Raw genomic sequence first — 17277 nt, 5'->3', positions numbered from 1 at the left:
GCAGTATGCATAGGAATTTGTTTGTATTTTGTTTTAAATGATAATTCGGCCCCTCAACAGTCTGAAGGATTGTGGACCGGCCCTCTGCTTAAAAAGTTTGGGGACCCCTGGCCCAAGGGGTCTCTTCCAACCCTCTATTATTTTTATTATTATTATGATTATTAACATTGAGGCTGTATTTGTTCCCGTTTTGTTTTGTTTTTTACTTCAAAATAAGATATGTGCAGTGTTCATAGTTTTTTTAAAACTATAGTCCGGCCCTCCAACAGTCTGAGGGACTGTGAACTGGCCCCCTGTTTAAAAAGTTTGGGGACCCCTGCTCTTGACATTCAAAGGCATTGAATGTTTGACTATGTACAAGTATGTAAATGCTGCAGTCTGCTCTGAGTTCCCTAGGAGAGAAGGGTGGAATATAAATAAAGCCTATTATTATTATTATCATCATCATCATCACCATCATCATCATCACCATCATCATCATCATCTTGGGTTCAACTGCAGATCCCAAGGTATGGGAGCCTTATTGCATACTCAATGGCATTACAACACTGACTGAAAACCAAGCTGAGGAACAGAAAAGCAAAGGAGAAGGGAATGTAATGAAGTATCATGTAGGAAGGCATGGCTGACACGATGAAAGAATGAGCAAGAACATTTTACACTGCAACATTTTGTCATCAATTGTTTCTGTATTTTCTTTAATAAATGATTCTGTAATTTAGTATGTAAATATACAACATGCAGCATGGAAATGAGACATAAACAGTGGTATTTGAAAGCAGACCTCTTGAATCATATCAAAAAATAAAAATGTTGAAGTCCACATCTGAAGTTGCGAGAATTATCTTGGTCCGATCCTTTTCCTAATTATTCATATTAATGGATTTGGAAGAATTGTGGAGGCTTGCCTAAGCTTAGGGGCTACCTGCTTTCCAAACAATAACCTTCTCTGCTTTTGAATATGTAAAAACCAAATACCCAGAGAAAAGAAACATGCCCTAAGCTTAATTTTTTTATTTTTGTCATTTCAGAACACTTGCAGAAACCAAATGCTTTTAATATCACAACCTGACATCTACTTTGCATAAGGTTTGAGAAAACCATTAGTGGTGGTATTACTTTTTAAAACCCTTGGTGTTGAAAAATGTATGACTACTGAGCCAAAAAAATAAAATGCATAGTACATGTTAAAAATGAATGCTCGCCATGGGGAATGTGCCCTACACCCAACTAATGCCACTATTTCAGCTTGTTAGCAAAATCCTCAGAGCTATATAAAGATTCTAGTTTCCATAGAAACTGTTGTGTGAAACTTCAGGATGTTAAGCATCCATGTTAATTTGAATTTCCATTTGCTAACTGCATATACGCAATTGATCACTTCCCATTTTGCAGTATAAAAGCTGAGATTGTGATCTACAACTTTCTGTTGAATTGAGAAACCCGCTCCCTGGCACCATCCGGTCCAACAGACAAGACGTGGCAACCACCAGATATATTGGGGAGCCGGGATATTTATTGGGCGAGAGAAAGGCTGATGTGACTGAAACAGCATGGCTTATATCAACCCTGCAAAGTAGTCTACTGTTATTATATCAATACTAGAAGGCATAGAGCAGTGTTTCTTAACCTGGGGGTCAGGACCCCTGGGGGGTCATGAAGGGAGTGTCAGAGGGGTTGCCAAAGTATTTTCTGTTGGTCATGGGGGTTCTGTGTAGGAAGTTTGGCTCAATTATCTCGCTGGTGGAGTTCAAGGGGCTCTTGTAGGTGAACAATAAATCCCAGTAACTACAACTCCCAAATGTCAAGATTTATTTTCCCCAAACTCCACCAGTGTTCAAATTTGAGCATATTGAGCATATTGGTTCAGTTCCATTGTTTGGTTCAGAATGCCCTTTGATTGCAGGTAAACTATAAATCCCAGCAACTACAACTCCCAAATGATAAAATCAATCCCTCCCAACCCCACCAGTATTCAAATTTGGGCATATCGGGTATTTGTGCCAAATTTGGTCCAGTGAACAAAAATACATTTTGCATATCAGATATTTTCAGTACAATTCATAAGAGTAGCAAAATTACAATTATGAAGTAGCAACAAAAATAATTTTATGGTTGGACATCATCACAACATGAGAAACTATATTGAGGGGTTGCAGCATTAGAAAGGTTGAGAACCACTGGCATAGAGAGTGCCAGAGTATTGTGTCTGAAGACTCAGCAGTGTTTCAGTGTTTTTATTCAATGCTCTAGTATTTGTTTCTTTATTTTTTAAGGAGGGGCTGTTATGAAGGTGAATGATTTTAGTCTTGTGTCTTTTAACAGAAGACAGGAAGAGTTAAACAGCTCTTTAAAAAGCAGGATAATTTAATGCTAACAGTTGATGGGTAACCAGTTTTAATGTAAAAGCAGTGGCAAGTGGGTGGTTGTGTGCGTGAGTTTTACAAGCAACTATAAACCAGGGCAGGGAGTGTCTTATAAACACCTATCATCTCTTGGATTTGGCTTACAGCTCATCTTTCTCAGCTTTTGCTTTAGGGACACAAGGACCAGAAATCTAATTCACTTCTCGAAAGCAGCTGCAATTTCCACTTATCACAAAAATGCAGGAGCAAAACCTTGCAGAAAATCAAATATTGTAGCATTCAGAGTAGACTGACATTTGGCCAACAAATATTCAGGTAAGGCCACTTAAAACCAATTTGCAAGTGCAGCCGTGGATGGCATTTTAAGGAGAGGACTACGATCAAATGCTCATAAACACACACTCTCCCTCTTTTTAAAAACGTTAGATGGATTACAGCTCATAATACAAAAATCCATTTCTGTCATGCTTTTTGCATGGAAGAAGGATTCTCTGTTGTTTTTCTAGAGGGATTAAATCAATATGCGGTCAATAATTTTATAGGGAAAATTATTACCACTGTTAATAAGAATTGTAAAGAGTTATTCTCTTTTGTTAAAGGAGAATGTGACCAAAAAAGAACACCGCTAAAGACAACTTATATTGGGTTAAGATATTTAAAATATGCTTATGTTCGTACAATTTGTTTACCTTGATAAATTATATGATTTGCTTTTCAATGCAAGGATTACATTGACTCTAGACAGGCTCCATGGAGAACATTTGGTAGATTATAAATTATATGATAATGCAGAGGGACCAATCAGGTTGTTAACCTGTCTGTCCACAAAATATCCTTCATTGTATGGTCTGCACAAATCCAGTAATGGTTGGCACACTGAAAACTCAACCTGGCAAACAGGCTAGTAAGAGTAGGTATTAGTAGTGGGTATTAGAAGTGTTCAAGAGATAGCAGTTAATAACAATTATTATATGTTCTTCCCTTCTTCAGTCTCTTCCCCTTGCAAACTTCCTCCCTTAATTTATTTTCTTTTTGTCTATGAAAAGATGACTGATTTCAATACACCTTTTTCTGGCTCTTATAGAATCTCCTTATTGTTGTCGCCAAGCCAAGGTGTGTGTTTGGGTACCGTATTTTTCGCTTTATAAGACGCACCTGATGATAAGACGCACCTAGTTTTCAGAGGAAGAAAATGGGGAAAAATAATTTGAACTAAAAGATGACCTAGAACATTTTAATAAAATAACATGTAATATGTAGACATTACCAAACAGTCAACAGCAGCATTAGGAAACATTATTACTGTAATTAATTGTAACAAAACTTTAGAACAATACACCCCTAGTCATCTAGAAACCCCAAAAAATCCCCACTACTGTCCGAACTCAAGCTCTGTGGCTCACTAACAGTGCTATCACTGTCACTGGAGTCTTCATACAGGACATTATCCTCAGAACCATCCAACGCATTACTGATGCCACATTTTTGAAGGATTTTATAACCGTTTCATCCTTCACTGACTGCCATGAAGACTTCACCCACTCGCAGACCTGGGCGATAGTGGGTCTTTTCATTCTTCCACTAGGTGTCAGATCGTGGTTTCCGGCAGCCATCCATTTATTCCACTCCTCCCGCATAAAAACCTTGAATGGCTTGTTGATCGACACATCCAGAGGCTGCAGCTGGCTGGTAAGACCTCCAGGAATCACCGCTAGATGAGTCTTCACATCTTTGAACTTGTTTTTTATAGGTTCACTGATATGTGCCCTAAACTGGTCAAGCACAAGTAGGGCCGGTTTCTTCAGAAGCCCTCCAGGGCGTTTGGACCACACTTTGTCGACCCATACTTTCATGCCGTTCTCATCCATCCACCCTTTGTCGTGTACATGCACAATTACACCCTTTGGAATCGCCTCTTTTGGCATGTTCTTCCTCTTGAAGATGAGCATCGGTGGCAGTTTGGTCCCATCTGCGCAGCAGGACAACACAACCGTGTAATGTGTTTTCTCATGTCCCGAGGTCTTTACGGTTATGGTTTTTGCGCCTCTCACGTCAACGGTCCTGTTTGATGGAACATCAAAGGTTAATGGGACTTCATCCATATTCCCAATCTGGCCTATTTCATAGCCATTTCTCTTTCTTGCATCCAGCACATATTTGTGAAAAGAAACAATCTTGGACTCATATTCCTTTGGCATTTTTTGTGCAATTCTAGTTTTGGTGCGCATAGCAAGGCCACATCTCCTCATGAATCTTTAGCACCATGATGGGGATCCAGTGAACTCCACAATGCCTTTCTCTGCAGCTAGACGCTTGGCTTCATATATGATCATTTTTGTGGATACTGAGAAGCCATTGTTCCTGTGACGTGTGATCCACTCCTTCATTTTCACGTCAATCTGTGGCCATTTTGCAGTACGCCCACGAAACGTGTGCTTACTCTTATCTGCTTTCTGCAGCTGATCCTCCTGTTTCCTCCACTCCCGTATCATCTTTTCAGTTGGAGGTGGCCCGAAATGTCTCTCAGCGGCCCTGTTTCCATGTTCTTTGGTGTATTTTATCACCTCCAGTTTAAAAGGGATCCTATATGAGAGCCTTTTCTGCACTGACATCTTTCTAAATTTTGATGCAGCAGGAGATTACTGTATTTACGGTAGTTTTCTACAACAAAATATAGTAATAAAAAATGGATGTCAGCATTGTGTCCTGCATAGTCATGGGGACACTAGCTGTGACTATAACCCCATCATCCTAAAGACTACACTGATTTACGGTACTGTACACTGGTTTATTCTTAAGGATGAGGGGAGTTATAGTCACATTAAATATGAACACTGTCCAAGTATTGTACCAATATTGGCTTACGGTAACTGACATGACTACAGTATAAGAATAAACCAGTGTACAGTAAATCAGTGTATTCTTTAGGATGATGGGGTTATAGTCACATAACAGTTTTTGGCACACATTTTATTTTGCCTCCCTTGCCTCCCGTCCAGCGCGTCCAAATTCACAGAGAAATGCCTTTGGGTATGGATAACTGCGTACAATCTGTTAAGAGAGGTGGGTCATTGTGGAAATTCCTGGCTAGAAACGTTATTGTTTAATACAATTAATTTAACTGTGACCAAACAGAACAAAAAACACAGAGTCTGAGACTAAGGTCCCTTCCACACAGCTGAATAAAATCCCCCATTATCTGCTTTGAACTGGAATATATGGCAGTGTGGATTCAGATAACCCAGTTCAAAGCAGATATTGTGGGATTTTCTATCTTGATATTCTGGGTTATATGTGTGGAAGGGCCCTGAGATTTCAAAGGGCTACTTTCTCGTGTGATCTAAAAGGTATAGGAACTGCGTCCAGCGCCCCCTGGCCTTTTCCAGGGGGGCAGACTGAAGCGGAGGTCCCTGCAGGCCGCGATCGCGATCTTGGCCTGCAGGGACCTCCGCTGCAGTCTGGCCCCCTGGAAAAGGCCAGACTGGCAAGGCTGAGCTGCGTGGACCCCGCCTCTCACGTTTATAAGACGCACTGACTTTTCCCCTCTATTTTTGGGGGGGGGGGGCGAAGTGCGTCTTATAAAGCGAAAAATACGGTATATATGTGTGCAACCCTTCAAGTCATCTTCAGCGTATGAATCTATAAATGCTTAAATAAGTGTTCTCTCTAGAAATCTCTAGGTCAGTGGTTCTCAGCCTGTGGGTCCCCAAATGTTTTGGCCTTCAATTCCCAGAAATCCTAACAGCTGGCAAACTGGCTAGGATTCCTGGAAGTTGTAGGTCAAAACACCTGGGGACCTACAGGTTGAAAACCACTGCTCTAGGTTCTCCAGTAAAACTCTATAGTAAACTTTGGATGAACGATGACTACAGAATCATGCTGGAGGAGCTAGAGGTTCCAAGAGAGAACATATCAATCAAATCTATGAATAATCACACCCATAAATGTCTGTATTTGATTTAAATGCATTTCATCCACCTCTCAAAAAGCATCCAGTGCAACATATGTTCATGTATTCTCAGGCATTTTAATGTTTAATAACTGTTTTTATGGTTGCATTTTAACTATGCTTCAAAATATGATTTTATAGGTGTATAAACTAGGCTGTATCCTGCCTCAAGCCAAAAGGAGAGGCAGGTAATAAATAAATAAATATCATTACTATGTATGCAATAACAACCGAAGGTAAACAAGATAGATGTCTAGTTGTCTTTTTTAACATGAAACAAAAATGTATTATTGGCAATATCTGCAAATTATGCAATACAACTTCTTCACAAAGGATGCACTGTTCCAAGCACAACGAAATGCAGCACATCTAAGAGCACTTCTGCCTTTGCATGCTTGTTTACAGTACTTTAAAAAAGCAACACAAGACAGCTCTCTATCTTAAGAAGATTGCAACTTCACATCTGACACAGGAGGCTGTAGGGGAAGGAAGGGGATATGGTGAGACAGTAAATAAAAATAAGCAACTAGCTCTGTGATGTGAGATTTTATCAATCTAATGAGTGGATGTAACAAATGACAATTCTCAGTGGCCGTGCAGGTAAGGAAATTCTAAATTTTACTACCCAAAACCAATACTTTCCACTTCTGATTGTATCAAAGGAAGCAACAAAAAGCAACAAAAAGATGTGTTGTCGAAGGCATTCATGGCCGGAATCACTGGGTAGCTGTGAGTTTTCCGGGCTGTATGGTCATGTCCCAGAAGCATTCTCTCCTGACCTTTCACTCACATCCATGGCAGGTATCCTTAGAGATTTGTTGGAAACTAGGCAATTGGGATATATCTGTGGAATGATGTCCAGGGTGGGAGAAAGAACTCTTGTCTGTTTGAGGCAAGTGTGAATGTTACAATTGGCCAGCTTGATTAGCAGCTTCAAAGCCTGGCTGCTTCCTTCCTGGGGGCATCCTTTGTTGGGAGGTGTTAGCTAGCCCTGATTGTTTCTTGTCAGGAATTCCCTGTTTACTGAGTGTTGTTCTTTATTTACTGCCATGTTTTTAAAGTTTGTTTATTTTAATGTTTTCCTCCTTTCTGTTGAAATTGTCCACATGCTTGTGGATTTCAATGGCTTCTTTGTGTAGTCTGACATGGTGGTTAGAGTGGTCCAGCATTTCTGTGTTTTCAGGGGAATTAAGATTAAACGCCATGCTGTGTGCAGGGGAATTAAGATTAAATTAAATTAAGATTAAGATTAAACGCCATGTTTACATGATGCTACCCACACATATACACACAGAATGAGGTCCTAAGAGAGTAACAGCAGAAGTTCAGATTATCAAAGTGAGTACAATCACAATACCATGCCAAGAAATATGGTTTTTTTAAAAAATCCATGTGTATGTCAAGAATTATTTCCCTTTCTCCCCAAAGCTACTGGCTCTCTTCACATATTGATTGGGGACACAGGAAACAAAGGCCATTTTAAGCCCCTTACAATTAAAGTTGTTTGTTATTGGATGGATGAAACAACAGCTATATGTGCACCTTAGTAAAGCCCATTTATAATACTGGAATATATTTGTTTATCTCAGACAAATGCAAGTAGGGTTTTTTCCTCAAAAATAAAGTTCTATTCAATGTTAATGTGCTTTTGTTATTCATCATAAAGACAAAAATCAGAGAGGACAATTTTGTTTTTTTTTATTTATGGGAGCATAAATAAATACTGTGGGTTTTCAATGTTTCAATTAAACAACAATAAAGCATAAAGGCTTATTTTCTCTATAGTTCCAATACTGTGAAATATAAAACACCTGAAATTTGGCAGGATGCTGAGAAACTACTGCACACTGTGTGCATTTAAAATATTTCTTTGAATTAAAATATCTGCAACTTGTAGTAAGGTCTTCAGCCACTAGGTCAGTAGTTCTCAACCTGTGGGTCCCCAGATGTTTTGGCCTTCAACTCCCAGAAATCCTAACAGCTGGTAAACTGGGAGTTGTAGGCCAAAACACCTGGGGACCCACAGGTTGAGAACCACTGTACTAGGTAAAAGACCTTAGTTAACCTAGAGCAGTGGTTCCCAACAAGTGGTCCATGGACCATCAGTAGTTTGTAAGAACTAAAATATGGTCTGTGAAACATATAAAATTTTAAACCTTTATTCATTTTAAATTTTAATGTATCCGTTGTTACGCGGACGGCGCCAGCGAGTAGGACATCAGGTGAATTTGGAAGACCAGGAGGAGGGCAAGCGATTGACATCACATGTCAAGTACTCACGCCACCCAGCTTCCAACAGTCGCACACATTCTTTTATCTTGCTCAACTATGTCAGTGATTCTGTTTTGATATTTAGTGATTCATGGGCTCCAGTAGTTTTACTGACCATGAGTCCTCAATATTCATATAAATTCAAATCTGATTCATTTGAGGAGTTTTGGTGTAAAAAAGTAATTTCATACTAAAATTCGAGGAATCACCTTGCACTATTTTATGCTCTTCTCCATAACTTATTTATGTGAACAAGGGTTTTCTGCTTTGCTGGTAATGAAAAACAAGTCCAGGAATTGATTGAAAATAAGTGATGATATGTGTATAGCTTTGAGCAATAATATTAGCCCCAGGATTACTCAACTTGTAAAGAAGACACAAGCTCAAAAAATCACATTGATGCATACCAAATTTAATTTTCTACTAAAAACGTTCCTTTTATATTGTAATAGTACTCTTAATTCATGTTACTATTAAGTTTAACAAATACTGTATGTTAAAAGTTATGATTAAAGTTTATGTTTGGATTAACACAGTTTATTATTCTTGAACCCTGTAGTACCTGCTAACAACAACAAAAATCAAAGTAATCCCTGGTCAAAAAAGGGTTGAAAACCACTGACATAGAGGCAGGCCTCTGAGACAGAGCTTGAAAAAGAGTAAGCAGTAAGACTGAAGGAACAAGGAGGAGGAACAGAAAGATCAGCGCCAAGGGAAAAGAGTGTGGCAGAGAAATAGAAGAGAAAGGAAAGGGGAAAGAACAGGGAGGAGAGCTTGAAAGGATTTCTAAGTCATGAGAAGCAAATATTTCTACTTTCCCGTAATAATAATAATAGGAGTCATCACTCTGTCTGTCAAAGTAAGAACTAGCACCAAGACCCATGTATGCGTGGTCCATATGTGTATTCCTTCAAGTTTCATAGTTTCTTTGAGAAGAAATCGTCAGAGGGGGTTTGCCACAGGCCTCTACCTTCATCACCTGGTATTCCCTTGAGATCCCCATCCCAGTACTAACCAGGCCTGACCGTACTAAAGCAACTAATGTGACCTGGCACTTTCAGGATCTTTAGGCTGATTAAATAGAAGAAGCATCTAAAGCATCTCTTAGTCTTTTTTAAAAAAAAAATCATTAAAAGGTGCCAAACCATGTCCATATCATTGCCGTCTATAAATTGTAAAGCTATGGATGAATAGATAAAAGGTTGGACCAAGTGGCTGCCTAGTTCCACTCCTGTTGTGCCATATCTTACCACTGCCACAGATATGCAGTGAGAAGCAGTCTTACTCAGGGAACAACTATGTTTATTGTGTGTAACATCCACGAAACCAAGACACTTGTATCCTTTGTCAAAATGCTCCAGGACATCAAGCTAAGGGCTATTTCAACCAATGTGAGCCTGCAAACGTCTACTAGTAACTCACACTGCTGTTCTGAATCAGTTTCAGATTGGTGTATCCACTCAAACGAAGTTGAATTTGTGATCTTGTATTGTCACTTCCATCTGAAAAGTTTAACACTTCCGGAACGAAGAAATTTAACTATATCCCCTCTCCTAGATAACTGTTTGTTAACTACCCGAGGGTTATCATTTATAAGTAGCAGATAAGAATATGCCATGCTTATGCAACAGCATACATATGGCTAGTGAGAACAAACCCTGTATTCCTAAGGAATCAAATTAGACCCAAGGGAAACTTTTCTGTAGCACAATCTGGTAAAGGAGGAAAGCAAACGCAGGTGCTGTTTGAGAGAACTCTCAGGTGGCCAAAATATATTTGCTCTTATACCCCTCAGGTAGCACATATGTTGAGGGAGCCCTAAAGCACCAAGGAGATGATTCTATATCCAGAGAGAATCTCTCTGCATCTTTTCTGGCAATATTATGAAGACAGTCAGTATATTTTTATTTAAGGAGCCAGCTTTGTGCCATGATTATGAGTCTAGGGTTCAAAACCCCACTCGGACAGAGAAACCCACTGGGTGACTTTGGGAAATCACATTCTCTAAGTGTCAGAAGGATGCAAAGACACACACACTCCTGGAACAATTTTTGCCAAGAACACTCCACGATAGGTTCACCACAGGGTCTCCTTATGACAAATATGACTTCAAGGGATAGAATAATGAAAACCAACACAATTGAAATTATTTCTTGCAGTTGAACAGGCTTCACTAATCATTAGCAAATACAGTGGGTTCTCGCTTATCCAACCTTCGCTTATTCAACGTTCTGGATGATCCAACGCAGTCTGCCTCCCGCCATGATCCACAGCTATTTCTTTAGGCAGCAAGGACTGAACTTTTTACGGATTTAACTTCCAACAATGTTATTACTGTAAGTTCATTTTATGCAATTCTATTTTTATTTGTAGTCAATTTGTTAGTAGCCAATGTTTTTGTAGTCAATGTTTTCAATACATTATGATTTTTTGGTGCTAAATTTGTAAATACAGTAGAGTCTCGCTTATCCAAGCTGAACAGGCTGGCAGAAGCTTGGATAAGCGAAAATCTTGGATAATAAGGAGGGATTAAGGAAAAGCCTGCCGAAGGAGCCAATGAGCGAGTGGGTGAACAGGGATGGCCTCCCCATTCCCCCACTCGCTGGCTCGGCTCCTTCAACAGGTGAGGCGTTGGCAGCACCAGCACCTGGCTTACCGAAGGAGCCAGTGAATGACTGGGAGAACACGGAGGGCCGCAAAGGCCCTCCTCCTTCACTCGCCCGCCCTCCGTGGCTCGGCTCCTTTGCCATGCCGGGGTCGGCACCCAGCCTGGTGGAGCCAGCCAGCGAGCCTGCCCTCCGTCCCTCGCTCACTCACCTGGCTGGATTCCGGCAGCACCGGGATCTGGCGGGGTAAGTGGGGGGGGCGATTTGGCTTGGATAGCCCAGACACTCAAATGAGCGGTGCTCAAATGAGCAGGGCTTTACTGTACAGTAATTACTACGTAACATTGTCATGGAAACAAGTCCCAGGGCTGAATTTCCAAGCCCTGGACTTGGAGTCATAACATAAATAACCCTGGAAGCACCTGGCAGAAGAAGATAGAATGAGCCTGGGAACTCGGGGTTGAAAGTATAAACAATTATAATTGGTATAGTGTGTGGGAATAGTAGAAATGTGATACAAGGGGTGGGGTTTGATGATGATATTTGCGTGTGGTGTTACGTTGCATCAGAGGTGATAAAAATGATTGTATGTAAACATTAGGTCATTCTCGACTTTTCCAAAGTCATGTATTCTTCAATAAAGATTGGATTTGAGAGCAGCTATCTTTGATCTGCGTTCAGACTGGTCCTTTGAAGTGAGCCTGTGTATTGAACTATTTTTTCTGTCAATTTGTTGTAAAACATGATGTTTTGATGCTTAATTTGTAAAATCATAAAGCTTATCCTGTTTATGTTGGATAATGATGGATTAATGAAAAGCCTATTAATCGTCATAAGTGAGACTCTACTGTTTATATATGTATATAATATATATACACACAGAGAGATCCATCAATCAAAAGTATTTTTCTTTGTTTATATCTTTACCTTAGGAAGTAAAAGGTAAAGGTAAAGGTTTTCCCCTGACTAAGTCTAGTTGTATCTGACTCTGGGGGTTGGTGCTCATCTCCATTTCTAAGCCAAAGAGCCGGCATTGTCCATAGACAGCTCCAAGATCATGTGGCCAGCATGACTGCATGGAGCACTGTTACCCTCTCGCTGGAGCAGTATTGTGGTTCAGTCTGATGATGAAGGGGAATTTGGGTTTATGCAGGCTGACCACGGAAATGTTGATGAGGGAAATGTTGAAGGCTCTGAATTGTTAGAGAGGCCGCAGAATAGCAGTGAATCAGAAGCCTGTGATAAACAGACTAGCGCTGGGGCAGAAGCCAGTGATAGGGGTGACCTTTCACAGGATTCAGAACATCAGCAGAGTTCAGAACATCAACAAGTACCAGGTGTCTCTGGCAGCGAGTCATAGGAGTCTTCCTTAGATAGGGATGCAAGGTTAAGGTAAAAAGTTCATCGTCCCAGATGTTCTTTTAAGATAGCTGGTAAACTTGTGGGAACCCAAGGGTAAAGGAATGCTTTCTTGGACAGTAAGCATGGTTAAATAAAGGAGAAACAGGGAAAGATTTCAGACGAAGCAACATTGGTTTTGGAAGCAAAGTTCCTGTCTTGTCTATGCTCATGGAAAAGTATTCTTGCTTTTGTTCATGCCTGGATCTCGTATTTTGGATTGTGTTTTGAAGTCCCTGCTGTCTTGTTTTCAGGATTGATTTGCTATATTGGAGACTTTGAACTTTATTCTACAGACTGCCTTGCATTGGGATTATTGCCTTCTTTACTGATTTTTATTCAGACTTTACTATCTTTTATCAATAAACTGTTTTAATCAAGTCTGTTGTGGTGGAGTGTGTGTTAAGAGCAAGGTGAACCAGCGCTGAGGTACAACAAGCAGTATCTATTCATCTACTCACATTTGCATGTTTTTGAATTGCTAGGTACCGTGTTTCCCCGAAAATAGGACATACCCATAAAATAAGACCTAGTACAAGTTTGGGGGAATTGCCAAATATAAGACCTCCCCCAAAAGTAAGATCTAGGAGGGATCTGCCGCCCCCGCCGCCGGGGCTCCCTTCTCCTTCTTTGACCGGTGCTGTGCAAATAAGAAGAAGGTGCTGCTCACGCTTTTCCCTTTCCCTTCCAACGCTGCCTCCGAGGAAGGGAAAGGGAAACGTGGGAGCAGCAGCTTCTCCTTCCCCTTCTTTGGCCAGTGCTGTGTGAATGAGATCCTTCTCTCCTGTTTTTTCCTTTCCCTTCCGCCGCTGACTCTGAGGAAGGGAAAGGGAAACATGGGAGCAGCAGCTTCTCCTTCTTTGGCCGGTGCTGTGTGAAGGAGAAGAAGGTGCTGCTCACGCTTTTCCCTTCCCCTTCCATCGCTGCCTCTGAGGAAGGGAAACACGGGAGCAGCAGCTTCTCCTTTTTCCTTGGCCAGTGCTGCACGAATGAGATCCTTCTCTCCTGCCTTTTCCTTTCCCTTCCGCTGCTGCCGCTGAGGTAGGAGGGTAAGATGTGAGCCCTTCCTGCCTAATCACTTTCCCGCCTCCTCACTTTTCACGTGGGTGCCTTTCCTGCCTCTTCCTCGCCCAGTGTGTGCCAGATAGTGTATTGTGAACCAGGTACATTTTTCAAGAAAGGTCTATTATTATTATTTCTACTTTTTGGAAGGGAGACAAATGAGGAAGGAGGCATTGTGGCTTTGAATGCATTCTGTTGTAGACATTGCTGACCTGCAACTCACACCATTCCATAACTAAGGCCTGATGGGACTTGTAGTGCAAAACCCACTTTCCATTGACCTTAAAAGAGTGCTCTGACCATCCACCTGAATCCTAAGTTTTTGATATACCATATATATGTATGTGTGAGATGGGCAATGTGCAAACTCCACAAGCTGTTTCCTGTGGCCCTCCATCCTTTCTGTTCCATCAAACTGGGTCTTTGAAGCTGTCAGTGCAGATTCCAGATGTTCTTGACTTTAAGACTAAACAAACAAAAACCCTGAAATTGTTCCTCACACCACTTAGATGCCACAAGGAGCCTTTTGAGTTAAAAAAAAACATTTTGCAGATAAAGACAGATGGCATGGGAAGGGAATGTAAGCTTCTAAGCTCCAGTATGGACCTCTATTCCTTGGACCTCTGGCAGTTACAGATCCCTCTTCTAAAATAAAACAATTAATTACATTTTTCTTCATGTGACTCACTTTGTCTGGTTCTGAAATTTGGCAAGTACATCAATATTTTTGTACACTGGATGATAACCTGTCACTTGTAATGCACATCATAATCTGAGCTGCCTTTTCCCTCTTTTATGAAAGGGTATTCAAATCTTGAAAATTAATCAGGAATGACAGGAATATCATATGTTATGGACTGGAGTAGAGTGCAATATATGTCTTGATATGATACCTCATGAACTTGAATGTGTACTGTAGTTGTTTTTCTTAATGTTTATCTTATTATGTTTATATTATTAATGTACTCTGATTGCTGTTTATATGATTTTAATATGTTGTAAGCCACTTTGGGTCCTGTGAGAGAGAAAAGCGGGATATAAATAAAGATTATTACTATTATAATTATTATTATTATTTATTGATTCTTTAGGGAGTGTCAGATTTTCTGCTGAAGGGTCTAAAGTACAAGGAATAAACAGTGCTGGTATATTTTCCCCCTAGACATGAACGCAAAAAGAAAGAGCTATTCTGTGGAGTACAAGATAGGAATCGTGTAAGACTCTCAGGGCAAAAATCTTACTGCTTTCTGCAAAGAGAATATGTTGGATATCAGATTGGTCCGAAAATGGCGAGCAGATTACATTAACCTCAGTCAACAAGTGGACAATGGAAATGCTAAAAAGCCCAAGTGTGGATCAGGTCTGCAACCATTATTTTCCGAGCTGGAAGACCTGATCTATGCTGGCTTGTGATGTTCATTTTTTTGTTCAACAATAAATGTGAATTCTTCTTCATGAAAAAATAAGACATCCCCTGAAAATAAGATCTAGCACATCGTTGGGAGCAAAAATTAATATAAGACACTGTCTTATTTTCGGGAAAACGGGGTAGGCAGAAGCTGTGGCTAACAATGGGAGCTCACTCCTCTCCCCAGATTTGAACCACCAACCTTTCAGTCAGCAAGTTCAGCAGCTCAGCGGTTTAACCTGCTGTGCCACCAGGGGCTCCTATCTTAGGTAGGACCTTCCTGAAACTTACTTAATGCTAGAATTACGTAAAAACAGGTGGTGTTGGTTAGCACATGAAAATGTTTTTTCAACATTTACATAATCTGTGCACTAGCATATGGGCACTCTTGTAAAAAAAGTTTTCCAGTTGTGGTGTTAATCTGTAACCTGCCTTTTTAATTTTCTTCATGTGTCCTTGCTAGACAAGTATGGAATGATAAAGCACTCCAGTGTTGTTTTTATTACAGATAAACACTTCGAAGCAATAACTTGTTGAACTCAAATCTGAACTACTCCACATGGCTCACTGTCTGACAGAAGTACTATGGTCAGTTTAAGTCTGCTTTCCAGCATCTTGCAGCTGTGCTGTACCAGAGAAAACCAAATAGCTGGAGAGAAAAAACAAACAAGCAGATTCTTAAGGTAAACCCTAGTTTGGAAAGGATATATAAAAAGGAAAGTATGCTCCACATTAACCCAGGCCACATAACAAGTCTGGCTTGCAGAAAATGTTCTATAAATAAACCCCTGCATCAAATCATTAGTCCCATCTAGATCACTTTCATTAAATCAACTGAAAAAATGTATGACAAAACACGTGTCAAATCCATTAATCTAGTGGATCTAGTTAGGACTGACAACTGGATTTAACCCTAAATATGTCAAACTTCACTGCAGACTTGTTGGATCAGGTTTAGATTCGCTGTTTTGTGGTTTTTCAATAAACTCTAAAAGACTATTATAAATCATTAAAAAATTACAATTTACAGCCTAAGGAAGGGAGGAAGGAAAAGCCAAAGGGAGAGAAAAGGAGCCCAAGCAGCAATGAGAGGAGAAGGAGGCGATTTATCAACACACAATTGGTTGATAAAGACTTAAAATATACACTAAATATACACAAAATATACACTACTAACATAATGTATAAATATTAAAATAAATATAGTGTCCCTACTTTGCGGATTTTCACTTATTGCGGGTGGTCCTGGAACCTAACCCCCATGATAAGTGGGGGAACACTGTATTGGAAAGGATGGAATGTGTGAATGAGTTAACTCGTGAGTTTCACAATGAGGAAAATTGGCAGAACATTTATCCCTTTTTTCGCTTCCCAAGCAAATACCTATGTCAGGTAGATAAACCAAACACTACTAGTAGTAGTAGTAGTGGTGGTGAGAGCAGAACCAGCAGCACTAGCCATAATAGTAGCAATAAAATGGAATGATAAGACAACTCTGAGTGACACTCCATGTATTGCACTGAGTTTCACATATCTGACTATCAGCCAGATGGACTGAAGTTTGGAGCGCATGCATAGAGGAGTGAGTCATCAAGGAAAAGTTCATTCTCTGGGTATGAGAATGTAGTCATGATGTCCAGGAATCATAATTTAAGCTGCTACCCAATAAATTGAAATCAGAGATCATGAAAACAGCTTTCTTTGAAATCCCACCCACCCGCACACACACGCAGGACTAACAGGATTGTCAAAGCTGAGGAATTTCAAACCACAAATGAAATACTAGTGTAACAAGGAAGGATTTAGATTTGGCATCAGAAAATGAAAAGAAACATAAAATTACCATGACTGAGAAACTGATGTATCATCTATAAACATAGCACAGCCTCACTGAGAACATGTCCTTCATTTCACCAATTGGTGACACACCAAAGGTACAAAAACACTGGATGATGCAATTGGTAGGAAATCAAGAGCATTTTCAATCAGTGAGTCAAGCTTATCATGAACATTGGTTTAATAAGATTACTATTTTAAAATGTTCTCCAAATATTCAATAATTAATTCATTATTTCAGCCCTTCAATAAAACAAATTGTTACTTTATCGGTTCTTTAATTTCTTTATGAGTATTTGCAAGCCTAGGGGCATATTGGTTTTTTTTCCTGTAGCATTTTTTAAAATATTACTGCAATGTCTGGAATATACACAGAATCAC

At 40.0% G+C, this 17277-nt stretch overlaps 1 protein-coding gene and 1 long non-coding RNA gene across 3 annotated transcripts in view; both read right to left on the bottom strand.

Moving 5' to 3' along the window:
- Positions 1-17277, bottom strand: part of plcb1 (phospholipase C beta 1) — a 650154-nt gene that overhangs the window by 421916 nt on the left and 210961 nt on the right. The gene's annotated exons all lie outside the window — the stretch shown is intronic.
- LOC134295706 (uncharacterized) overlaps positions 1-17277 on the bottom strand; it is a 38504-nt gene extending 21227 nt beyond the window's left edge. The window contains exon 1 of the long non-coding RNA XR_010002335.1: positions 1-17277. This exon is cut by the window's left edge and continues 20643 nt beyond it. This is a non-coding gene — a long non-coding RNA (uncharacterized LOC134295706).

This window comes from Anolis carolinensis, chromosome 1, assembly GCF_035594765.1.
Source record: "Anolis carolinensis isolate JA03-04 chromosome 1, rAnoCar3.1.pri, whole genome shotgun sequence".
NCBI lineage: Eukaryota > Metazoa > Chordata > Lepidosauria > Squamata > Dactyloidae > Anolis > Anolis carolinensis.
The sequence above is the reverse complement of the archived record's forward strand: the minus strand, read 5'-3'. Positions and strand labels throughout refer to the sequence as shown.